At 36.0% G+C, this 27,518-nt stretch overlaps 1 protein-coding gene across 1 annotated transcript in view; it reads left to right on the forward strand.

Annotated features, from left to right (window-relative positions):
• LOC140168259 (uncharacterized) overlaps nucleotides 1-27,518 on the forward strand; it is a 302,569-nt gene that overhangs the window by 44,924 nt on the left and 230,127 nt on the right.

Raw genomic sequence — 27,518 nt, forward strand, 5'->3', positions numbered from 1 at the left:
CATATTTAATATTCTGTGGGAAATTCAATATTTGAATTAAATTGTTCAAGTAATTCAAACTTTTGTATTATTTGATGCTTTCGATTCAGTATGGAAAAAGAAAGTAACATTGTGTAAGGTAATTAAAAATAAGAAAACATATATATTTATTTGTATGTTTTTGTATGTATTTATGCCCTTTGCCCTTCTATGTATAAAGGACCCCTTCAGAAATAAGCCTTTGGGCTTAAGGGGCTATCCTGTGATATCTCCTTGCTGTGTTTTTTATGTGTATTATATGTCATTTATCTTAATGCATTTTATATCTATTTACCTTATATTGTTGTATGTGCAATATGGAGATACCGAATAAAATCAAAATCAAATCAATCAAGTTGAATAGAAGATCACAAACAGTATCAAGTTTTAAAAGGGTAGTTGATTATTGAATATATTCATGGAACATTTCAATGATTGATTAATTTGTGGTACAGATAATATACATTTTTTTTTCAATACTAAAAAAAATTATTAGTAGATAACTATTCGATTTCTACTAGTTTATTTTTGCTGTACTACCATCTAAAAAGGGGTTATTAAGAGCTTTAACATTAATTATTGTGAATGATTAAACGTATTCAGTGCAACACACTTAAGATTATTTATGAGACTTTTAGCTTTGGTATCTTATTTTATTCATCGGCAAGAACTTTAAAGTTAGCAGTGAGAAAATTATTCTCTGGATTACCATTCATTGGTAGTGAATTACTTTATTTTATAAATGTCACTTTTAAAATTGGATCAGGTAGGCCCCTATTCATGATCTGTTATCATTAATGGGTCTTTGAAATGGGAGCTACAGTAATACTTTGTGTGGCTCAATTGTCAAATAGCGATTTGTTATCATTTCTTTCAAAATTTGCCACTTACAGCTATTTCTGGTTTTGTTCTCAAGATCAAATAAGATGAACATATCTCTAGATAAATACATTTCAAGGTTAGGATCAGTTAATTAAACTGAAATTTGATGCTTATGTCAATTTGCACATCATGTGAATTACTTCATACTATACACTATTCTTTGTATACAAAGAACATCATTATCTATCCTTAAGTATGTATTTGATAGCTTACACTAAACATGCTTGGAAATTGCAGCAAGCAATATTATATGTAAAGCGATATCTAGCACAATTAATGGGGCTATCTAATCATGCTAATTGTATACTATATAAGTACATATGTACATTTCATACATTATATAATTATAGAGAGTGTATATATAGAGAGAACAACTAAATATATTTCTATTTCATTAATTAACACCAAACAAACAAATAAAAATCTGGTTGCTATGGCTTGTGCAGAAAATAAATTGAGCAGACTTGAAATTTGATGCTTATGTCAATTTGCACATCATGTGAATATTATCATGTGAGTTACTTCAAACTGTACACTATTCTGTCCATCCTTAAGTATGTATTTGATAACTTACACTAAACATGCTTGGAAATTGCAGCAAGCAATATTGTATGTAAAGCGATATCTGGCACAATTAATGGTGCTATCTAATCATGCTAATTGTATAATTTATATATGTTCATATTATGTACATTTCATATAATTATAGAGAGTATATATAGAGAAAGAGAACAACTACATAATTTCTATTCATTATTTTAACACCAAACAAACAATAAAAATCTGGTTGCTATGGCTTGTGCACAACTATTATTATAGGTTTAAGGTTAGTTGCCTGAGCTTGACAACTTATTAAAGTATTATTTATACAATTGCAGTCTTCTTTCCTAAAAGTTTGTCATGTTTATAGCATATTCATTTTTTGTTGGGCTTGGTGCATTTAATGCAACTATCATTATACCTATACACCTGTATGCTATTATAATAGATCCCTGTTTAGTTGTTTCATAGAATATATGGTTTAAATTTACAAAATAAATTGCCCCTTGTGATTTAATAATATTTGTTTTTAACTTATTGGGTGTATGGGGTGATGCAATATTTTCCTATGTTTTCGGTACAGGCTGTACATAAATCTTTGGTGTATATATTATAGTTTCCTCATTGATCATCAATAGAGATTTTGTAAGAAAACCACTACATGTGTAAATAAAAATTTTCAGCAGCTGATTACTTGCTGACATCAAGATGATGGCGATGTGGCTGCCCCATTTAGATATGACAGCTTTCATTGGTCCTTAGAGGGGTTGGATTGGTTCAGGACTCATCTGGAGCATCCTGAGGCTTTTTGCTTTTCCACCTTTGTACATTGTTTTGAGGGAGGGGGAGGGGGGAGGGGAGGGGGGTTTAATCAAGTTTCTCCATTGAGAAACTTGGTTGGCATTGTTTATTCTTTTGGAGATTTCTAATTATTTAATTGCGGTTAAAAATGCTGTTTTCCAATCCAATCCTCTGTTTGATCCAAAGATGTATCTGTTTAAGATATGCTTAAGATTTGCTTAAGATGAAATTTGGTTAAATGTGATTCAGAAGTCAACTTTTGTTTGTCCAGCTTGTATGGTTGGCTTGTACACATTTTTCCAATAATTTGTGTATTTATTGATTTATATGAAGATGATAAATAATTCCAAATGCTTGCTGCAATTAATCATCTCAATGTATATAATTTGTTTAATTGATATGAAATCTGTTATTATCTCAATATAGTCTTAATTTCTATGAGATTGTGAAATTATTATAAATAAGCTTATGTGTATTAAATGGTCCTCATGATCGTGGGGGCAATGCGGAGTCTATTCTTTGCGTTGTTGTGCTTTCCTGCTGTCTCGAGACAATTCCGTTTTTGAAAGTTGCAAATCTTTTAAAAACTAGATTGTCTCAGCAGCAGGGACATTAGTCTGTCATGTGCATCTAGGTGTAGAGGCTTATCCTCTTATTCCCACTTGAGCATTCTCAAGTACACTTAAAGTGTTTGGTCTCCTGGTCAAGTCAGTTTTAATTTAGGGGTTGTTGTTATGTTGTTATAGCAACAAGCTCAGTTTTTCTGTCCAGTCAGCTGTCACTTTAGTGGTGTGCAGCCATTCAGGTCTCCGTCTTATTTTTTAATTCCTTTGTTATGTCCATAGTTCTCCTAGTGATGCACTTGCAATTGTTCCTTCGATCTTGATGGACCAAAAAATCCCACCCACCCTCCCAAAAGCTGGAAGGGTGATTCAGTAACTAAATATGGTTAAAGATACTCCAATAAAATGGTATGTCCAAATATGCTGCTTTATGCTTAAAAATAGAGGCTTTGTATGGAATTTCTTGAAATCTTGAAGAATATCATTAGTAGATTGTCTCCACTTTCTACTGCGTTTTATAGAAGGGAATGAATGCTTTGTATGGAGTTTCTTCAAAACCTGAAGAATCTCGTCTGTAGATTGTCTCCACTTTCTACTGCGTTTTATGGTGCTTGGATGTGTTATGGATTTTCTTCAAAACCTGAAGAATCTCGTCGGTAGATTGTCTCCACTTTCTACTGCGTTTTATGGTGCTTGGATGTGTTAAGGATTTTCTTCAAAACCTGAAGAATCTCGTCTGTAGATTGTCTCCACTTTCTACTGCGTTTTATGGTGTTTGGATGTGTTATGGAGGTTCTTCGAAACCTGAAGAATCTCGTCGGTAGATTGTCTCCACTTTCTACTGCGTTTTATGGTGTTTGAATGTGTTACGGATTTTCTTCAAAACCTGAAGAATCTCGTCGGTAGATTGTCTCCACTTTCTACTGCGTTTAATGGTGCTTGGATGTGTTAAGGATTTTCTTCAAAACCTGAAGAATCTCGTCTGTAGATTGTCTCCACTTTCTACTGCGTTTTATGGTGTTTGAATGTGTTACGGAGTTTCTTGAAACCTGAAGAATCTCGTCGGTAGATTGTCTCCACTTTCTACTGCGTTTTATGGTGTTTGAATGTGTTACGGAGTTTCTTGAAACCTGAAGAATCTCGCCGGTAGATTGTCTCCACTTTCTACTGCGTTTAATGGTGCTTGGATGTGTTAAGGATTTTCTTCAAAACCTGAAGAATCTCGTCTGTAGATTGTCTCCACTTTCTACTGCGTTTAATGGTGCCTGGATGTGTTAAGGATTTTCTTCAAAACCTGAAGAATCTCGTCTGTAGATTGTCTCCACTTTCTACTGCGTTTAATGGTGCCTGGATGTGTTAAGGATTTTCTTCAAAACCTGAAGAATCTCGTCTGTAGATTGTCTCCACTTTCTACTGCGTTTTATGGTGTTTGAATATGTTACGGAGTTTCTTGAAACCTGAAGAATCTCGTCTGTAGATTGTCTCCACTTTCTACTGCGTTTTATGGTGTTTGAATGTGTTATGGAGTTTCTTCAAAACCTGAAGAATCTCGTCGGTAGATTGTCTCCACTTTCTACTGCGTTTTATGGTGCTTGGATGTGTTAAGGATTTTCTTCAAAACCTGAAGAATCTCGTCTGTAGATTGTCTCCACTTTCTACTGCGTTTTATGGTGTTTGAATGTGTTACGGAGTTTCTTGAAACCTGAAGAATCTCGTCGGTAGATTGTCTCCACTTTCTACTGCGTTTTATGGTGGGCTATTGGTTGCCTTCATGCTTTCCTCCCTTTCTGCTGCGTTTTTATACCAGGGTTATAAATGCTTTGTTGCTTATTTGGAGTATCTTTATTTACTTGGTTGTCAATACCAGTGGATTATATATCAGTAAATGGTTTAAGCATTGATGCCGTATCTTGCTGAATACAAAATGTTCGTTTGCTAGTGTTGGCATTGTTTATTCTTTTGGAGATTTCTAATTATTTAATTGCGGTTAAAATGCTGTTTTCCAATCCAATCCTCTGTTTGATCCAAAGATGTATCTGTTTAAGATATGCTTAAGATTTGCTTAAGATGAAATTTGGTTAAATGTGATTCAGAAGTCAACTTTTGTTTGTCCAGCTTGTATGGTTGGCTTGTACACATTTTTCCAATAATTTGTGTATTTATTGATTTATATGAAGATGATAAATAATTCCAAATGCTTGCTGCAATTAATCATCTCAATGTATATAATTTGTTTAATTGATATGAAATCTGTTATTATCTCAATATAGTCTTAATTTCTATGAGATTGTGAAATTATTATAAATAAGCTTATGTGTATTAAATGGTCCTCATGATCGTGGGGGCAATGCGGAGTCTATTCTTTGCGTTGTTGTGCTTTCCTGCTGTCTCGAGACAATAGACTGCTGTCTACTGAAGATAGTTAATGTAATAGAGGTTAGTGCTTTGGCATTGATCATCAGAATTAACCTCCTTCATTAAGTATAGCTACTGGACAATTGCCTTGTGATTTGCATACACATTTGAAGAGTTGGGATGCAAAATGGGATATAACCGATGGCTGCCTTGTGTTTTTTTTTTTTTTTATGTAAAGAGATACCTTTGTTATGGCTATTTAATAGGAATTGCACCAATACTGCTGTATTAAAAGCATTGTTTCAGCACAGTCAAAAAAGAAATTTTGTGTGTTATAGTCCACATAGTTTTTTTAGATGTGGTGTCCGCGTGTTGATACACTCACGATCAAAGGTGCATCTGTAGGGGGCAATCGCTTCATGCTGCATTGTATGCTATAGATGTACTGTCATTGATGGCATGTGCATCACACACTGACACTACTGTCTCAAGGATACCAAATGGACTATACTAAAAATAGAAAATAGAACTTTTGATCCTCTCTACACAGGTGTCGACTACAGACGACAAGTTTCAAATTTTCTTTAAAAATTCAAAAATTTCAGAATTGTATGAATGCCTAACTATATTTGGAATCAGCATGAAAAATGCATTAAAATGAGTACAAACAAGCATGGCATGGGTTCAATGGTTCTTGAGATAGCCCTTGATATTTTGAGAAAATATCTTTAAACTTTACCTTTTTATGTTGAAGCCTATGGCCAGCACTCAGAGCATTAATAACAAACAACACAGGGCAGCACATGGCGTATATCACATTTTGTGTCAAATCTCTTCATATCTTATCCAAAGAAGGAACAAGACCCACTGGCATTGGTGGTGTTTATGTAACATTGAATAAACCATGTGTAGTACTGTGTTTTTGGTGTCCACTGATGTTAGTGCATAATGGACCATTCAGAGTTCATTGGCATTGATGGTTTGTACAAATCTGAACTTTCCAGTACTATGTACAGAAGGCACTTCCGTGATGGTGGAATCGGTCATTTTTGGCCATTGAACTTTACCTGCTTCTGTACCTAATTCACCGGCATGTCCAGGATCTTTTTCCTGCGTGGGGCTCAGGGGTGCTTTAAAAGTTATGCAGGGGGCTTAAAGAGGAAGCCCCGTCAGAAGTTCTTCTGGGGTGAACCAAACCTGCCTGGTTATCAAATTAATCAGTGACAAGGTTATCTCTGAATTGATGCAATTGATGCAGGTGCTAATTGATGCAATAACATTAAAACCTCAATTAGCACCTGTCAAATTCAGAGATACCCTTGTCACTGATTAATTTGATAACCAGGCAAGTTCGGTTCACCCCAGAAGAACTACTCTGGTGGGGCTTCCTCTTTAATGGCTAAAATCACCAAAAAACGGCTGATTTTTCACAATTTTTAACAAAGTGCAGGGGGCTTCAGCACCCAAAGCCCCCACTGGACATGCCACTGTAATTTGTTATTCCTTGTCATTTGTTCAATTAATATGTTTATGTGCAAAGGGATTTTCATCATTCATTCCAGTCCCTGTTATTTTTGCAGGTTAACACTTCTGTGAGCAGTGAATTGGTCATTTTGCTATCAAACTTTACCTTCTTCTGTGCCTACATTTTGTTGACCCAAGATTCTGCATGTGTTTTAGTGTTTCCCCTCATCAAGTTGGTACCTTACTCTCTTTTCAGTGCTACATACAGAAGACATTTTCCACTTCACCGTTGTTACTGAGCAGACACTGATTAATAAACCATGAAATGGAATATCTGTATGTTTGACAAAAAATCTTTCAATTTCATTAATAATTCAGGCAAATCTTTTATATGTGACCTTTTTTAAAACAAAGGAAGTGTTTTGCATATAAGTCTTGGAGAAAGTGGTGATTGGGTGCCTCAAATTCAGTTTTAACAAGCTTCTAGGCAAAAATACAAAAAAATCAGTTTTTGCACCTCTGGGATCTACACCTGTAACAATGGTGACTTTGCAAAATATATGTCTACTATTTTAATAGTAAACAGATATATTTAAAAAAAGTAAACAGTAAACAGTATCTTTTAAAAAAGATATCACAGCACATGATGTAATGGTCATAGGCCTATGTTTAACACACTTCTCATACTTGTGACAAACATTGGTTAGGGAAAAATATATTAACAGAACAATAGTTTAAGAAACTAAGTGAATTATTTCCAGGCAGACATAACTGGGAGATATATGTGGAGCCTAACAATTTAAGTGGTGCTTTGTATGTGAGTTATTATGCTGTTTTTATTACTTTATAAAGTAAATTGACTTGGATGCCAATTAACATGATTTGTGATCCAATATGTTACCATAACATCAAATGTAGTGATTTGATAACATCATAACATGTCAACTTCTAAAATGATGTTGATCATGATGTAAACAATGACTGCAATTGAGTTTAACCAGACGACGGCATGATCAGAAAACTGTGCTTCACTTAAAGGCTTAATGTACGATTTCCTTCAAATTTAAAATTTGTCATTATATACTCAAAATGCTGAAATAATACTAGTAATAATTATCGGGAATGGTTTCTGTTAATTTTGAGCTGAAATAACGAGGTAAAGTGAAAGAAACACTGCTTGTTATTTTGGCCGTTTAACACGCAGTTCTATGGGAGGACATAAAGTCATAATTCTTTGAATTATGACTTTATGTCGAACTTTGCTCTGTTTACCTACAAACACAAGAAATTTGGCTGATTCCATTTAGGTGCAAGTTGTGACATGTGTAAACAATACAAATATGCCAAAAAATCAGGTTTGAAAAAAATTAACCAAATTCATATTATAAGATCGTACATTATGACTTTAAATTGAAATACTATTACTACAAACTACAAATTATTTTAGACAAATTTCAAAGAGCTAAAATGATGTTGAAATCCATACTCCCCCTAGAAGACATGACCATAAATATTCCACACAGGGAATGCAAATTTCAAATGGTATTACCTGAATGGGTATCTCTGACTTCATCAGGACCAATTTTCTAAAGAATATTTAGAAATGATAAAACCTTTTTTATCTTGATGAACTCTAACTTACACATCTGATGAAAGCTGCCCTGGTAATGTGTGATAGCCAATCCCAGTAACCATAGAAATACTATATGTGACACGATCAAGGGGAATGAGTCGGATGTCGCTAATATTGATTTAGAGATATTGGCAAAGAAAGTGTTAAAATTCTTTTGTTTTATATTGTTTTCAGCGATTGATAAATTCATGTAACTTTGCAAAGAAAAGTCGTGTCAACATGGGGTTTGCAGTTTCAGAAAGCTCTAAATGTCCTCTTTAGAAACATATGTAAAACTAATAATCGACCAGGGTCGACATGTGACTCATTCCCCTTGATCATGTCACATATAACTTATTTATGATCATATTTGACTTCAAAAACAGTTTGGTCAAGTATCAATCACTTTTGTATTTTTCACTGAAATGAGACGAACCCTTAAGGCAACGATGATCCGTATTATGTAACATAGATTGGAATTATGGCTTAGTCTCAGAGAAGATGTCTTACCCTTCCCAGAATCCTTTGCAACATGTTATGCCATCTCATGTAATGACACTGCTATCACTTTGCACAGTCTAGGCTCCCTGTAAAACATGCCATTAGGCTATTCCAGTTAAAATCCACACTACCCCTGTGGAAGATTTTGGAAATATGTTCCATAGGGGGAGTATGTTTTTCAAATATGATTGGGCAGGGTTCACCGGCGTGTCCAGGATCTTTTTTTCTGTGGGGGGCTCAGAGGGGCTTTCAGAGTTATATGCAGGAGGCTTAATGGCTACAATCGCCAAAAAACAGCTGATTTTACATGATTTTTAACAAAGTGCAGGGGGCTTCAGCACCCAAAGTTTCCCCTGGACACGCCACTTGGGTTAATCATTTTGAAACTCATACTCCCCCTGTATTCATGGCTTTACCTTTATCTTCCACAACTGGAGTGAGTATTTCAAATGGAAGCTACCAAATTGTCAATTCTATTCGAAACTCTTTAATCCCTATGGAAGACTTTAGCTAAATCTTCCACAGGGGTACATGTAGTGTGGATTTAAAATGGAATAGCCCATTTTGTGCTGCTGAGAACGGACGTTCCCAGCCGGTTTGTGTTCCTCCGTCACTAAACAAACCGTCTGGCGACAACCCCAAAATGACGATCGCTGATTGGTTAATGAATTTCCAAATAAAACTGTTTTCAATTGGCTATAGGACGTGACTTGTGTAAGTGACACTAAACATTGTAGGCCTTCACTATGTGTGGATACCGCAAAAGCAAAATATACCCTAGCTAACTGAGGCGCCAATCGTCTGTTATCGCCTTTCATGTCAGCGACTCGCAGCGCGTACTCACGTATGTTGTGTGGATTTATGTAACCGCATAGCTGTCACTCAACCATTGCATGCATTGAAGCCCGGCTCTGATTGACAGCAATCTGAAGATTTTCTTATGACCATGATTGGCCAATCAGAAAAGATGTACTATGAGGTTGTCGCCAGACGGTTTGTTTAGTGACGAAGGAACACAAATCGGCTGGGACCGAGACTATGCTGAGAATAGACTTAGCTAAACAGGGGTTGTTAGTCAATTAATCACCATAATTTGCAAGATTAGTATGTGCTCTGTTCATTGATTTACTTATGTTACTAAAGACCCATGTTGAACTGCATGGGCTACTTGAACAGAAAACTGAAACTTCAAAAATACATTGTGGGAAGTGTAATATATTGTTTCTGGGTTAGTACTGTGTTATATCCTGAAGATAACCTAGTAGAGTGTAATATTGATGATCATAACACATATCTGGATAAATTGTCAGTTGCCCTGTTTTATGGTTTTTATTGCTCTCATACTTTGTCAGACAGAGGAGGCCAAATGCTAGGTATTGTCTGTATATAACATGGATGAAATTGTGCTGTGGCAGGGGTAGCGCGAGCACAAAAAATCAAGGGCTCCAATTAAATTTTTCTGGACCCTTTGGTACCTGCAAAACCAACATTTAAGGGGTCCGATGAGAATTTAAGGAGTCCATTTGTCCGAAATTCTAAACTTCAGAACTTACCAAATATTCCAGTGAAATTATTAGTGTTGTTGGCCTATGGTGATTCAAAAGATTTACTGATCTTTTTTTTAAATTATTTTTAATTGATGATGTATGCCTCCATGCATCATGAAATTAAGGAGTCCATACAGTTTTTATTGGACCCTTTGGTCACATTCAACTTGAGATTTAAGGAGTCCAAAATGGGCAAAATCAAAAATAAGGAGTCCCTGGACGCCATAAACTCCTTAAATCGACCCCTGCCCCGGGGTAAAAGCAGGGGGCGGGCAAAACGAAGGGGCGGCGGAAGAAGAAGGGGCAGCAAAACGAAGGGGCAGTGGAAGAAGAAGGGGCGACAAAAAAGAATTAGTAAAGAAAAAAAGGCGGCAAAAATTTGAAAAAGTATAAAAAATTGTTAAAAAATTATACTATACATCAAAATGTGTTTTTGAATTTTCTTCAGCCCCCGGGGTAGGAGCGGCCACGGTACGCCACTGGTGCTGTTGCTTCTACTTAAGGTAATTTCAAATATGACTAGTATTTTGATATTTTGATCATCATATTCTATTCATCAAGCTGTTTAGAGTTAGTTGATTTTGCTGTTATAAAAGACAACAGGGTCCAAACCACACAGGCAGTATTTTGTATATATGTTATGGACGTCTACTGAAGGTAGCAATGTTTGCACAGTATTTTTGTGGGACATGAGAGCACATCAGACACATCAAATTGCATTCTGAATACAAGGAATGTCCTTCTGATGTCAAATAATTTTGATCTTTTGAAATTCACGATATAATACACATTTTATGGTTAATTATTAAAAATTGATATTTTGGACATTTAACAGTCCTCAAAGTAAACTTTATAAATCTAATGATATGTACTTAAAGTATATGTAGCTGGGAGGAAAAGCCGTCCATCATTTGAAAATTTTGACCTTTTGTATGGAAGATATAATTTTTAGGTCTTTTGGGGAATAAAATGCTGTCTACTGAAGATAGTAAATGTATAGTTTGTAATGCTCTTAAGGAATCATATAGCAACATTTGCACAGTATTTTTTGTGGGACTTGAGAGCACACCAGGACTGCTTTTCCTCCAAGCTACATACACTTTAAGTACATATCAAGGACTGTAAATATCAAAAATATCAATTTTTTAATAATTTGCCATAAAATTTGTACTATCGCGAATTTCAAAAAATCCAAATTATTCGATATCAGAAGTTCATTCCTCATATTCAGAATGCAATTTGGTGTATCTGATGTGCTCTCAGGTCCCACAAAAAATACAGTGCAAACATTGCTATCGGATTCCTTAAGCTTGTTTGGGATCAATTGCTTCTTCACTGCAAAAAGCGTGTTTAGGAATTAAACACTTTTCTTGCACCACATTCTAAACATGCTTGATTCCTAAACCCTATAGTGGCAGCCAGCCCTGATATATAGCTACTAACCTCTCCATCTCGGGGGCACTTGACGTGATGGGGGTGTGCAGACAGCACACTGCAAAAAGTGTGTTTAGGAATTAAACACTTTTCTAAACACTATCTTGCACCATGTTTTTAAACATGTTTAAATGCTACACATGTTTAGGAATTTGATGGGTATGTGTTTAGGAATTTAACACATGATGTTTTGGAATTTGACATTGGTTTTTAGGAATAAAACACTTTTCTTGCACCACATTTCTAAACATGTTCGATTCCTAAACACCAATGTCTAATTACATTTCTAAACATGTTTGATTCCTAAACACCAATGTCAAATTTCCTAAACACAGCCCATCAAATTCCTAAACATGTGTAGCATTTAAACATGTTTAAAAACATGGTGCAAGATAGTGTTTAGAAAAGTGTTTAATTCCTAAACACACTTTTTGCAGTGAATTGTTGCTACCATACATTCAAAAGATGATGAGGGTTAAACCCTGTAGGCAGTGATTGTCTATAAAGTACTGCTTGAATACATTGTGCTGCTGTGTTATTGCTGTCTACTGAAGATAGCTTATAGGTGAAGTATTGTGAATGGTTGGTCATAGTGCTTTTCTCATAAAGCTTAAAACCATTTTAACCATTTTTAAAACCATTGAAACTATTTAAAAAAACATTTTAACCATTTTTAAAAGCTTTTAACCATTAAAGTGGTTGAAGGACAATTGCTATGATACTTTTATAGGAGTAGGAGGCACAAGGCCAAACCTTGTGGGCAGTGATTTTCCAAATAAAACAGATTAAGGCGTGCTGCTGAATTATTGCTATCTACTAAAGATAGCTTAGGTAAAATTTGTTCGGCTTATAATTGGCGAAAAAATGACACTCTTAACACCGTGTATTGATATAGAATGCATGCACACAGTTGAGCATGGCACTTAATTACGCTAGTTGCATATGTGAATTTAAACAAGCATAAGTTGGGACTTTATTGACTCATGCAGAAACAAAAGCCAAATAATATTTGCCAATTATAAGGTGAACAAACTTTAGTATTGTGAATGGCTAGTCAGAATACAGTTGAAAATTGATGAGGACAATTGCTTTTATTGACATATTACTTCCTAGAAAGAGGAGGCACAAGGTTAAACCTACAGGCAGTGATTGTCTGTATAAAACATTGATTAAGTTGCGTTGTTTATAGTATACTGCGCACAAAAAGTATCTGTACACTTAAAACAAAAGCAATATCTTAAAGACTCTAAACTTAAATTACCAAATGAAGTAATCAATAAATTGAGAATTTTGTTCTGCATATTTTGATACCTCATTCGGCACGCTGCAACTTTATTTCATGGTGTGCAGCATTGTGCTCTTTTTAACAGAGGTATCCGTTGGGTCCTGTTGTCATGGTTACCGTAATTAAGATGGTGTCTGATGGACCATGCCTGTATGTTCTTTTTTCCTTTCCACCAGGCCCAAGTACAGGTGGAAAACCAAAAAAAAACAAAAACAAAAAAAAACACTTTATTCCCCCAAATTATACCAATTTGAATATAAAGAGTTTTGAAAAGTAACAAAGATCTATGTAGACTTTTCTCTCGAAATATGCTAATTATGAGTACAACGAGTGAGAGTTGATCTGTGACGCTGTAATGAGCCTGTTACAAAAGGTGGTGGATATCACCCTAAAGGAAGAAATATCCCAAATGTGTCTCTTTACAATTCTCTTTTTTTCCATTCAAATTGTGCCGATCAAATGAGGGTTTCAAAATATGCAAAACCAAATGGGCTATTCCATTTAAAATCCACATTACCCCTGTGGAAGATTTTGTAAATATCTGCCACAGGGGGAGTATGAATTTCAAATGGAATGAACATATTAGGCAGCTCCATTTGAAACTCACCCTCCCTCTGTGGAAGATTCAGGTTGAATCTATCTCAGAAGGTGCATGAAATTCAAATAGAGCTGCCTAATGTGTTCATTCCATTTGAAATTCATACTCCCTGTGTGGCAGATATTTCCAAAATCTTCCACAGGGGTAGTGTGGATTTTAAATGGAATAGCCCATTACTCCATTTGTTGATTATTTTATTTGGTACTAAACTTTGGTTTAGTGTCTATATAAGCTATTGTTTTTGTTGCAAGTTTTCAGATACTTTTTGTGCGCGTAGTATAATATTGTAGCCATTGATCATAACACTCATCTCATAAACCTTGATTTAAGGCAAGTGATTTTTATTGCCATCATGCATTTTGAAACACAAGAGGATAAACTCTGCAGGTAGTGATTGTGGGTATGCTGTTAAGGGTAGACTAGGTATTGTTGGTCAAAGCAGGCAAAAAAAATCAATCAATATATTATTGAAAAATAACACTTTGATGTTTTGCAAAAGTTCATTCTACAAATCATATACTTTGAAATCTTGCTTGATTTATTATTGTGAATGAGGGAATGCGTTTTACAAAAGTGTCGTTGTTATATCTGTGATTATTGAATTCTTCTATAAACTCGCTATGAATTGATAAATGCAATTTTTGCCGAAGCACACTACCATTCACAAGATGCTGTGAACTACCAACTCGCAACAGTTTAAAATAGTTGCTAACTTTGAGTGTGCTGAGGCTTGTGGATCAACGTCTAGGCATTGGGCCTGTGCGTAGTGCACTATAAATCACTGCACTTTTTTTATATAATACTCTCTAAATGTGAAAGAGTAAAAAATCACTCAAAAAGAGTGAAATCTCACTATTTCAAAGAGCCATCTGAGTGACAACTCTTTTAGAGTGAAGCTCACTCTCAAGAAAGAGTGAAAAATTCACTCCGGAAAAGAGTGAATCAGAAAAGAGCATTTATTTATTTATTTATTCATTTAGGCCTATTTTATATACAAGAATATCACAGCAGTTCATAACAGCTACTATGTGCTTTAAATTGTTGTGAGGCTAGGCCCCAGGTTAGGCTAGGGCCCAGTCTAGGAATATTGAACTGGTCTAAAGCTTAAGCACATACACAATGTGTCGAACTTCAGTGTGGGATGAATGATGAAAAACTATGGATTTAGTGAAGCTAATAGTCAAACTGTTCAATGGTGAGTACACTTAGGTGTAGGACATAACACTTGGCAAATACCATGTTTACAGTCACAGTCTGGAGAAGCGTGATGCGGCGTAACCTACATAAGCTTACATATGCGTACATGTAAACCGGCACTGGGCCGGTAACAAACTGCTCACATTATGACTTAATCTTACTGCCGCCGTTGTCTCCAGACCAAGTGTATACTTGCTACGAGTTATGACCTACACATAAATGTAAACACTATTGAGTATGCTGTCTATTTCTTCATCAAATCCGCTTTCTTTTCGCCATTCATTCACACACTGTTCGCCATTTTGTTACACAAGTTCGGCGCTTCTGATTGGCTGACAGTTCACTCCAAGAAAGAGTGAGATTTTGCCGGGGATTTTGCGCCACTTTTGAGCGAGTGAGGCTCACTCGAAATGGCGAGTGAAATTATGTGTACTGTTTTCACTCTTTTAGAGCTAAAACCCACTCTTTTAGAGCTAACTTAAATTCACTCAGAAATAGTGTTCTGTGTTTTTGTTATCTGCAGATTTTGATCATGAAACTCCCTCAGTTCTAAGGAGGCAGTTACTTTTATTGCTCTAATACTTTACCATGATTATCTGCAAAACATGAAGTTGTTCTGCTGTGTTGGTGCTGTCTACTGAAGATAGTAATGTAGTTTAATTTGTAATGCTGTTAATAGTACTTTTCTTATGATGCTTGATGAGGGAACATTGCTTTTATTGCCATAATTCTTTTTAGAAAGAAGAGGAGCCAGGCCAAACCATGTAGCATTGACTGTGCTATTCCAGTTGAAATCCATACACCTCCCTATATCCATGGCATTAATCTCCAACACATCAAATGGATTCACCCATTCAGGTAACCCCATTTAAATTCACACTACCTGTGTGGGAGATTAAGGTCATGTCTTACATACGGGGTGTATGGATTTCCACTGGAATATCCCATTGATTGTCTGTATGAAACAGATTAAGTTGTGTTGTTGCTTTCTACTGGAGATAGATTATGATAGTTTATGAAGTATAATGATATTGTTGATCATAATACTCATTGTATAAGCCTGGTAGCCATCGTACATTTCAAACAAAATAGCTAAAAGCCTACAGGCAGTAATTGTCTGTATAAACATGATTAAATTAGTTTAAGTTTTGTGTCAGTTGGTCTGTCAGTCAGTCTGTCTGTCTCAGTCAGTCTGTCAACAATTATTGTGTGAGGCTTTTGGTTAAAATTTGGTCTCATATAAACAGTTCAAGTCATATTGCCACTCGACTTAACTACATTATGGGAATCTTTCATATTGGGCACGGTGGCTCAGTGGTTACGGCCTTGGACTCATAATCTGAGAGCTTGCTCGATGTGGGTGGGTTCAAGTCCTCATTCCACCACCGTGTTGCACCCTTGGGTAAGGTGCTTTGCCTTGCTTGCCTCACCCCACCCAGGTGCAATGGGAAGCTGTTAGGGGTAGTCACAGCTGTTGTACTGATGAACCCTGTACTGTTTTTAGGCAGCAAACATGTTTCCGACATATTCTAATGATGGCGGAATAAAGCTGTTTACAGCATAAAGCGCTATATAAATATCTACATTTATTTTTTATTTTTTTATTGGCAGTGTTCAAGGTCATTTGGGGTCAACTTATAAAATAAGCCGAAAATTACAAAAAAAATTGCTCACAGATATTTACTATGCATGGTGTTCTAGTGTTCCCATATCTACAGATGACGTGTCTGAAACTGCTATTTGTTTTTATTGTTGTCCTACTACTGTGAGACAGTGATTGACTGCAAAACATTGAATTGTTCTGCTGTGTTTGTTGTTGCTACATGTCTACCAAAGATAGGATAGTTAATGTAGTGCATAAAGGAAACGCAAGGAAACAATGGTAGTGGACCTTTGTTCACGAAATGAGACAATGGCCTGCTTTTTGTTAACCAGCATTCTTGAAAATGAGCAACATAATGATTGTTGACTTAACACGGTTTGGAAATAATTTCTTCATATTTTTGGTGTTATCTGTCGTTTACATATCCTTCCTAAAACACAAAAGTGCGACCCTTTGTCAATCACCTACAGTACCCAATTTCGGTATACTATATAAGAAACTCATCATGATGATTGCCAGAGAATAGTTTAAATGTAGCTTGTACCATTTTTAAGGTCGTTTACATATCCTTCCTAAAACACAAAAGTGCGACTATTTCCAAACACCTAAATTAGCTAAAAATTTAGGACATGTTACAAAACTATATTTTCTAGAATTTCATAGAATAGTTTAAATGTAGCTTGTACCGTTTTTTGTGGTATCCTTCAGAAGTGAGCGGTCCGATACCAATATTTTGGTCAAATCTCCATTCAATTAACACGGGAGTTGGCTAGCTATGCCTTGCCCTCACTCATATTTTACAAAAGTGCGACTATTTCTGAACATCTAACCTAGCTGTAATTTTAGGTCATGTTAGAGAAATATATTTGCTAGAAGTTTGGAGAATAAGTTAAATATTGGCTGGTTATTTTTCACACAGTAATGTTAACTAGGCAAGTGCCCATTCTTCCAACATACATCATTTGTAGAGGTCACGCGTCAATGGTGAGAGCACTGTGTATTGTGTATAGGAAAACGGACAGTAACTGCAGTATGGATGTTGTTAATCAAAGTAGGGGAGAGCGGGGAGTGTTCGCCCTAGGGGTAGGTTCGCCCACCCCTTGTTTCTCAGCACTACAGCTTTCGGGGAATTTGATGATGGCAAAATTAGGTGACATAGGTCATTATAAACTTCTCATATTAGCTACGCGACATAATAGGGACGTGTTCGTCGAACTGCAGCCAAAACAAAAAAATTACACCACAACGTGATTTTTTCTTGCATTAATAATGTTGTATCATCATTGATACATAAATACAGATGGTTTTAATGGAAATCTGTATTTGGAACATATGGGATTTGTAAAAGATTTAATGCAGTTATACACTCCTTATTCGATTTGTATTTTGCATACCCTGAAGAAAATACAAAAATGTGCACAAGACACGTTAAGCCCTTTGAGGATGGGGCATGTTAGCCCCATATCTTCCCAGGCGGACTTACCCCCAAACTGGAGGGCGGACATGCCCCATTAGCGTATTATGCAAAATATTGATAATTATACCATTAAACAAGGTAAAACTACTGAAAAGCATGTTTTTTAAAGTTATGTGGTATCAGTATTACTCATACCACAGTTTATGTCCTAATCCATAATCCCCCCCGAAGTTGTAAACATGATACGTTTAAACTCACTTTGGACCCCTACATTTGACCCTGACCCGACCCTGCAACAAATTTAGTGATTCCCCAGAAGAGAATAAATGCCCTGTATACTCTTGCTAAATGTTTGCATTGGATATGTTATTGTTACACAATGTTTAAACCCTTTTTGTGATTAGGGTGAACTTACCCCACCATATATGAACCTGCCCCAATATGGGAGCAAGTACGCCACTTTGAAAAACTTTTTTGTTTGCTCTATCCTGTTGCTATTGTAAGGCCTATAGTTCTGGGATTGTGGTCGTATATAGCTAAGACATAGGGCTTTCACATGGGCTAATCAGGTCATCCCTAACCTTAAAATTGACATCGCTAGGCGGGTCAGAAAAAAATAGGGCGAACACTCCCCGCTCTCCCCTACTCTCCTCATAAAGCTTGGTTAGGGTCAATTACTTTTCATTGCTTTTCATACATTTTATAGATGGAGAGGCCAAACCTGACAATGAGCACAATGCCTTGCATGGTGCTCACTTGTGAGGACAGTAAAACATATTGAATTGTTCTGCAGTGTTTGTTGTTGCTACATGTCTACCCAAGATAGGATAGTTAATGTAGTATCACACATGATGTTGTTAATCAAAGTACTCTCCTCATAAAGCTTGGTTAGGGCCAATTACTTTTCATTGCTTTACACCCATTTTATAGATGGAGGAGAGGCTAAACGTGACAGCCAGTACCAGGTGGTGGTCGCCGTGCATTCTCTAAATTCAGTAAATTTTCATCGTCAACCGTGTAATTGAATAGGATTATTTTGAAATTTTAAAATGCTTGAAATACCACAAACAAATAGGCCTATGTTAATAAATAATATAAATACAAGCTAAAACCGTTGGGGTTCGATAATGAACCCCACAAAACTAACTGAGTATATGGAAAATGCCATACGGCCGGGCGGTTTCACAAGTTGCGGTTCTATCATGCCACTCGCCGCCTGAGCCAGTACAGTGATTTTCTATACCACACAGATTAGATGCATGTTCTGTGTTTTACTGTCTACTGATGATAGTGTGATATATAGTATTGTGATGTTGTTAATCATAATACTCTGTCAGAAAGCTTGGTTTCAGGTTAATTGGTTTCCATTACGCTCTTCCAGTTTAAATCCATACACCCCCTATGGAAGACATGACCTTAATCTTCTACACAAGGAGTGTGAATTTCAAATGGGGTTACCTGAATGAGTGACTCCATTTGAAATCTACACCCCCTGTGTGGGAGATTAAGGTTATGTCTTCCATAGGGGGTCATATGGAAAAGTTTTCCTATGAAAGTCTCTTTAAATAAATTATACTTGACTCCAGTGTGTGCACGCTGTGTGTACAGAGGCGTTCGAGGTCAATGCACAATGCATACATTACCACACAGCACACTAAGCAGGGCTGTACGGAAGAGGGTATGGTTTTTCCTACTGTACGACGGCATTTTGTAACCAATCAGATTCCTTTTTAGAGAGTAGAATCTGGCAAAGTATTTCTAGGAAATATTGTGTGAGCCAAGTCAATCGGACTGACTTTTATCAAGTGAGGGCCGTGTATAGCACGCTATACTTTAATAACACAGGGTGCATGTCAGTGTATTTCTTGCAGTAAATTGAGTGAGATTTTGGGAATACCTTGCGGTGTTTAGTGTTCCTGTACGACGAGGTCTTTTCATCAGATTTCCTTGAAAATCGGGGAAAATAGAGTTTAATATATACATGAGACAATTAAGAGTGAGCCAAAAAATAAAAGACTTTCCCTTTATAATAATTGAAGTTGAAAGTGAAAAAAGACAATTTTCTCCCATTGCTTAACTGTGGGACCCCTTTTATTTGAGCAAAAGAGACTACTTTTCCATATGTATGGATACTGACTGGAATAGCTCATTGTTTTGATAGTCTGCTCACAATGTTTTCATAGTCTCACTGAGGAGACCAGCTCCTTCGGGCAGTGATAATCTGTAAATCATATAATCATATAGATTAAAATGTGTTAGAGTGTAGTGGTGTGTACTGAAAAATATAGTCAATAAATTTTCAAAATGTGTTTGCAAAAATCCCCAAAATCATCACATTTTTTAAGCTTTCTGTTATTTTTTAGGGTCATTTAGCCTCTTACAGAAAGAAATATCCCAACCGATGACCCTACTTGGAAAGTCCTTCTGCTAGTCGAACGGGGTGACTTTTTCCCCATCGCCTTAGGGCCAATCATGATTTCTCAAACACAATGCTTATTAGTTATGAATCAACTTTATTTTTGGTTGGATTGTTTAATGCTCTGCGTGCTAGCCATGCGCTTCAACGGAAAAAAAGTTCAAGTTTTGAGATATTTTCTCAAAATATCAAGAGCTATCTTAAGAACTACTGAACCAATTCTAGGCTTGTTTGTACTCATTTTAATGCATTTTTCATGCTGATTCCAAATATGGTCATGAAAATTTACATTTCTGGAATTTTTGATTTTTTTTTAAACATGTCGTCTGCAGTCGAAACCCACGTGAAGAGAATTAATATTGATGTTATTACCTTTATTGTTTGTTTTACTCTGCTCTTTGTTTACTGTTCAATCACAGACCTAGAAAGCATGTGTTTCAATATTCATTCATCACAACCCAATCCACATAAGTATATTTTCATCTGTGCATCATAATTTCCTGATTTTGACAGAAGTACAATAAATGAATGATGAGAGTATTCACAATTCATCATTGTATCATGGTTCAACCTCTGGTCATACACACCATGGTAATTACAAGTGCCATTATTTAATGTTGACCTTGGATTTGGTTCATGGAGAAAACATATTTACAACGATAACATGTGGACACACAGGCAATTATGACACAATCATGCTATGACCCCAGGGCTACAAAATGGCCCAAGAATGGACATTTTCATCATTCACAAATGACAACACGATTGTAGTAGGCAGAAAACATTTACCGGACACATGACACTCCTTTCATAATACGATTGTAACAGGATTGTAATGAACAGGGAAAAACACATTTGTGTGGACCAGGTCTTACACAATAGAGATGGAGAGATCAATGCAAGATTGCAAGTATACTTGACAAAGAATTGCTGACCCCAATTGCAAAGTTAAAAACATTTTTTATTCTAAAGGAGATGCAATCTGAGCTCCCTGAGGAGATTATCAAATCAAATTTTGCTTCATCCCTATAAATGGCTATCCAGCCTTAATATGTGACCAGATCTGAACCAATCAGGCTAAAGTCGGTAATAATGAAACGGAGATATAGCGCTTATTCTACAAAATCGGGTGCCAATAGCCGTTTTTCCATTCTTTGGTCCACAAACACTTTGTCGAGCATTTAGGGCATCAAATATGTTGTTTTTCTGGTAGAACTCAACGAGATCTACACGGACATATATAGTTTTCCATACTTTAAATGCTTTCTTCAGCCTGATTAACCCTGGCAAAGGCTCAAAAATCGCTAAAAATGTGTTTCCACTGCTCAAGTGTCAAATCTGACCCTGAATATTTTCTTTGAATAAATGCAAAATCTTAAAATATTTGTTGTTTTTTAATTAGATAATGTGCCATCATATTGTTTATCAACATTATTTTTTAGTGATTAAAACGTCTTTGTGTAATTCTAAAATAAATTGCACTTTCCACCAAAATGCTGTGAGCTACGTTACCACTTTTTAACACACATTATTGGAAAGACGTAAAACAGAGATATCAACGTAGTTTGCGGCTTTTGACAGGAAACACTCATAGGTTTTTAAAAATCACAGTAAAAATCGTGATGCTGTAGCATTTTTGGCATAGAAATTTTGTAAACATTGAAATTTTGACCGACCATGTTAAGACTGGTGAGCTACGTTACCAGAATTCCATATTATGCACTTGTATAACAAGTACTTCCTAATAATATGTGATTGGTACCATTGATCGAACCCCATTTATATTAGAATTAACCAGCATAACGTTCTAACGTTCGCAAATCACATCAAAAACATTAAAAACCTGTGAACTACGTTATTGTGAGCTACGTTATGCACTCCTTTATGTATCTTTAAAACTTCTATAAAATGGTGAAATTGGTGTTACATTTCACTCAAGTGATCTTTCGTTTGCTTTTTATGACCTTGGATTAAGTAAAACCAGCCCATTTTGTAGCCGGTAACGTAGCTCACATTACATTGAGTTCTAGTGTTAATAAAAATTCCCTTAAAAAAGGAATGGGGCGCCCAAATTATGTGAGCTTGGACGTGATATGGTGAATTCCATGGCATGGTGTTTAGATTTGGTCCCGGGGATTTGGTATCATAATGATTTTTTCTAGGGAAGAGTAGAAGACTAGAAGATGATCAAATGCAAGAGAAATGTGTTTGATTGGGGAAGGTGTATCACAGGACCGTTTTGGATGAAATAAATTGAATTGGAATGAAGCTGTCGTGTCAATTTGCGATTATGTGGGGTGGGGGAGTTCAATTTTGGGGCATATTATAGTGATGATATTGCTTTGGATATTGAATATTGTTGAATTTCGTTATGCAGGGGGGGTATATGATGGATAGTATAGAAGAGGATCTACCCCTATGTTGACCAAAAGAAAAGTTTTTATGAATGTATAACGTCTGTGATACATATACATCATAACGTCTGTGATGCATATACGTATATACATCATCTACTTGCTAATACACTGAAAATCTAATAGAGATGAAGGATAAAAGACAATTACAGAACATTCATTCTTCATAAAAGTAGCTATATGGGTATACAATGTTTACAAGATAAGAATGTTAATGTTTTGTACATGAACTTAACATCTTTGATACATAGTTGTTAACACACTGAAAATCTGACTAGAGATTTACAATTTGATGATATCCAAAAGAATACTTACTAACTTAGCATTGAAGAATTAAAATAATTACAGAACTTTCATTTGTTAACATACACGTAGCAATGATTAACAATGTTGAAAATACAAACGTAACGTTTTGTTCATAAACATAACATCCTCGACACATCTAGGATCCGCATAATTTGTTGATTAATGTCATAAACAGTCACAAAAGATTTATGGTCTGATCATTTTATCATTTTAAAGGGGACCCGATATTGCATTTGGCTTTTCAGTTACTATCAAAACCGCTGGGTACCAAACTTTTTGATACAGCTTGTACATAGTAATTTGTTATAATTTCCATGCAAAAGGAGCCAGTTGTTTCATCCTTAAAACAAATAGCCTACACCATAATTTCCAATTACCCCATGCAGATAGATAAGACCTTGGTAAGATAATCATGTTAATTGTTATTTCACTATCACTATCTTGATCTTGATAAGATGCCTGACTTTGAAACTTTGGGTACAAAAACTCATACTCTGCAAGTTAGGTCAAATTTTGCACTATGATTGTTTGAGGTTATTGGACTATGCCATTCAGATTAGGCTATTGTAGTCCATAGTGTTGGTCACCGTCTATCGGGTTCTAAGAGGCGGTAAATTGGTTACAAAGGTCAAAGTGGTTACAAAGGTCAAAGGTCTCGATTTATTTGGTGTTTTTACAAATCCATTAATTTTGTCTTTTAAACAAAGAATATACGCACACCATTTTATCCTGTGCATAATAGAAAACAATAATAAAATAAAATCCAAGCATATTGTGGTTTTATTTCTGAGCAAGGGCATAATTTTAGCAAAACAATTGCGGAGTAAATCTAGTAAGAGTGAAATTAGAAGCTTCTCACACACTCATGCCTATATTGTGGGCCGCCTCCGTAGAGGGCGCCCCAAAAAGCACCATGACTTCCTGAAAGAAAAATATCCAAGTGGTGTTGGCAATCTTTTACATCTGAAAGTAGTGATACATTTACTCTTAAAAAACGCAAAAAGCAGGTCTTTTTTGAACAACTTTTATTTTTTCAATTTTTACAGTGGATTGGCACCCGATTTTGTAGAATGAGCGTTAGGCATAAAGTAAGGAGAAAAAACAATAAAACACATAAGAAAATGTACATAATTATAAAAAGGCTCATAACTTTGCAACCAAATATTCAAGTGACCTTGGGATTCAACATCAGTAAGTGTAGGTACTGAGCAAGTTAGTAATGGTAGTAACTCAATTTTCGATATTTCTGACTTGATTGGATCAAATTGGGGCACATATGTGACCGTCCATGACAAATGGGCTGCAATGTCGTTATTTTCACTTTTTAAGGTATTGGACAGGGAACTTTTCCTCAAAATAAGCTTCATATTAATTTGAAAAAAAAAGCAATATACGAGGGGCTATCCAAAAGTTTTTGACATCACCCAGAAGTGAAAGAGCTATACCGATGAAATTTTGTCAGTGTAATCACTGGTCCTTATGAACATTATGGTCCAAAAATGGTCTCATAAGTATGTTTATTTTCTTTACAGGTGGCACTAGATGGGAAGTAGGCGCATAACCTTTTCATGATAAGATCCTCCACTTTCTTGAGTTTCTTCACTGTGGCCGCATCATCCGTAAGTGATGGACGCCCACTTCTTGGCTCATCTGTGAGGCACATGTGGCCAGTTTGGAAATTCCTTTTTCAAAAAGCAACAGTGCCATAATGATGGGCAATCATCACCGTAGATAGCTTTCATTTCATCATAGATTTTCTGAGCATTGTAGGCCTAACCCTTTAAATACAGGAACTTAATGATGCTGCCTGCCTCAATTTTCACCATCTTGCAGGTTATGTGCCTACTGCCCATCTAGCGCCACCTGTAAAGAAAGTAAACATACTTATGAGACCATTTTTGGACCATAATGTACATAAGGACCAGTGATTACAGTGACAAAATTTCATCGATATAGCTCTTTCACTTCTGGGTGATGTCAAAAATGTTTTGGATACCCCCTCGTATCCATGTTTCTCGATTTGAGATATAAACAAATATAACTCGTCAAATATAAAGAACATAATGAGAAATATGTGCTGTTTCATGCTGTTGATGCCTAGCTATGCCTTGACATTAAACCAATGGTCATTTAAAAAGTCTTTCACAAAATTATATCATTTAGAGCAGAAAATTCCTGGGGGTACTTCGATATTTTTATGGATGGCATTGTGAGGCTCCAGACTTGAAACCCTTACGCATTTCCAAAGGCCATTTGACCGTGGACAGGTACCCATTTCTGAGGATTTTCTCAAAAATATAGACCCATGTCTAAGGATTTCTTTTGAAATATAGACCCATTTTCCCCGAAAAAATAGAGATTTACTTGTCATGCTTGTGAAAAAGGGGTTTATGTCAAAAACGGGCCCATGTCTAAGCATTTTCCAGCCAAAAATAGGGACCCATAAAAAGGATATTTTGCAAGAGAGCAATCCATTGGAGCAGCACATCCCTGTATGCCTTTTGTATGGGAGTATCCCCCGGGTATTTTATGGTGTCTACTGATGAGTTTATGTTATCACTATATACATGATGGTAGACAACAACATAAACATGGTTCAATCATCTCCACTCTGTTTACCGGGATCATAAAGTAGGGTATAACAATAACTGGTCATATTCAGACAGCCACCTATAATACAAGAGTATAGTTAATGCATACAAATTTTTGACTAGGATCCAACAGAAGGGTATAGCAATTAACTGACTATATTCTGATGGCCACCTTAACCCCATGAGAACTAACCTGCCAATTGGCCAAAAAGAAGTTTTCATTATCGATTGGACCAATCAGCAACATTGTTAGAATAATTTCACCACACAGAAAAATTGGGTTGAATTATTTGCAAAGCTCGATTCTGATTGGTGATTAAAGTGAAGATATCACGTAATTGACCAATCAAAGGCAATGTTAGATTGGCAGGTAGTGCTCAGGGGGTTAATACCATAGTATCTAGTTTATGCATAAACATAATTTGGACAAGTTTGCATAGTTTTACTTTGATGCACAAATTGAGGTCACTAAACCCAAAATGTGTGGTTATATTGCAACAAATTGTGATATCAAAGGCTCAAGTTCAGATAGTTCACACCCGGGGTTCACACAGCCAATTTGCCAATGTTTTTGCTTGAGTATAACCATATGATTCAGCGTAAAGGCTTCTGTGAGGACGCAACTGCTGTAACACATTTATTCTGCTGTTAAGATAACACAATGCCATTAGAGATAATGGTGATCTAGCAGCGTGATATGGGTATTGTCTTGTGCAGGTTTTTATTCTGTTAAATGTAACATTATCACTGGGAGTAAAAGAGACTATTTGAAAGTGAGCATTTAAATTGTGAGGAAATAATGAATGGTAGTAAGCTGAGCTGCATTGAGGTATTGAATTTAATGTTGCATTCACTATGGATCACAATGGCCTCATCCCCAATGACATAGTTCAATAACCTGAATTAAACAATCATAGTGCAAAATTTGACCTCAAGTTTTCAGAGTATGAGTTTTGTACCCAAATTTTTAAAGGTCATTCAATTAATGTACAAATGTATTGGGGTTAAAGAACTGTGCCTTGATAGATGAGCATGTTGTGGATCCTAGTGATTGCATGTTTGGTCCCTTGGCAACCAGATAGAACACTTAATGCACACATATTGAATGTCCCAGGTAAATTAGAAATAAATGATATCAGAAAACTTTTTTTAGCTACTACATAAAGGTACTCTCAGTGATTCATTTCTCAGAATATGTAAAATAAACTAATGTAAATCAGATTTTGGTACTTTTTGTAATAAGGAGTGTGCTAACAACATAATATGGCCAGTGGCGTAGATTTCTTTTTGACATTGGGGGGGATGAAGTTGGAAAAAAAATCTTGAAGTATAGTCAATCCAGCACCCTTTGGCGACAGAATTAGTTTATGATATAAATGCGCGCGACGCTAGCAAAAATTTTTTTGCTATTTTGAAGCTAAACTGATGAAATATGGTGTAAAAGTAGATTAAATCGCGAAAATTTGCACTTTTGGGGCTAAAATGGCCAAATATGAGGTTAATTTGGTCAGAAACCCATTATCAGGCATCAACATTGGGGGGGATGATTGTATGGACCATCCCCCTGGCAAAATATTGGGGGTTAAATCCCCCCATCCCCCCCGGGATCTACGCCTATGAATATGGCAGTGATAAGACTGACTGACAGTGACCTTGTAATAAGGATAAAATCTGACATTTCCATCAATATTTATTTAATATTGGATGGCTTTGAGAATGATACAAGAATATACTACATAAGTCATAAAAATACAGACCAAACTGAAGGTGAGTTCGGTATTTTCATAACGAATGCGGTATCACACGGAAATAGGCATTTAATATTATTATCTATATATAATAATAAGCTTTTTTGATGCTTTATGAGTGTAAAATTAACGCAGCGAGTTGTGCACACCAATGCAAGATGTGAGTGCCCATTCAGTATCAAAAATGATATCTTGGACGGTAGTACTGTGCAGTATTCAAAATTTG

This window comes from Amphiura filiformis, chromosome 13 (genome assembly GCF_039555335.1).
Source record: "Amphiura filiformis chromosome 13, Afil_fr2py, whole genome shotgun sequence".
Taxonomy (NCBI): Eukaryota; Metazoa; Echinodermata; class Ophiuroidea; order Amphilepidida; family Amphiuridae; genus Amphiura; species Amphiura filiformis.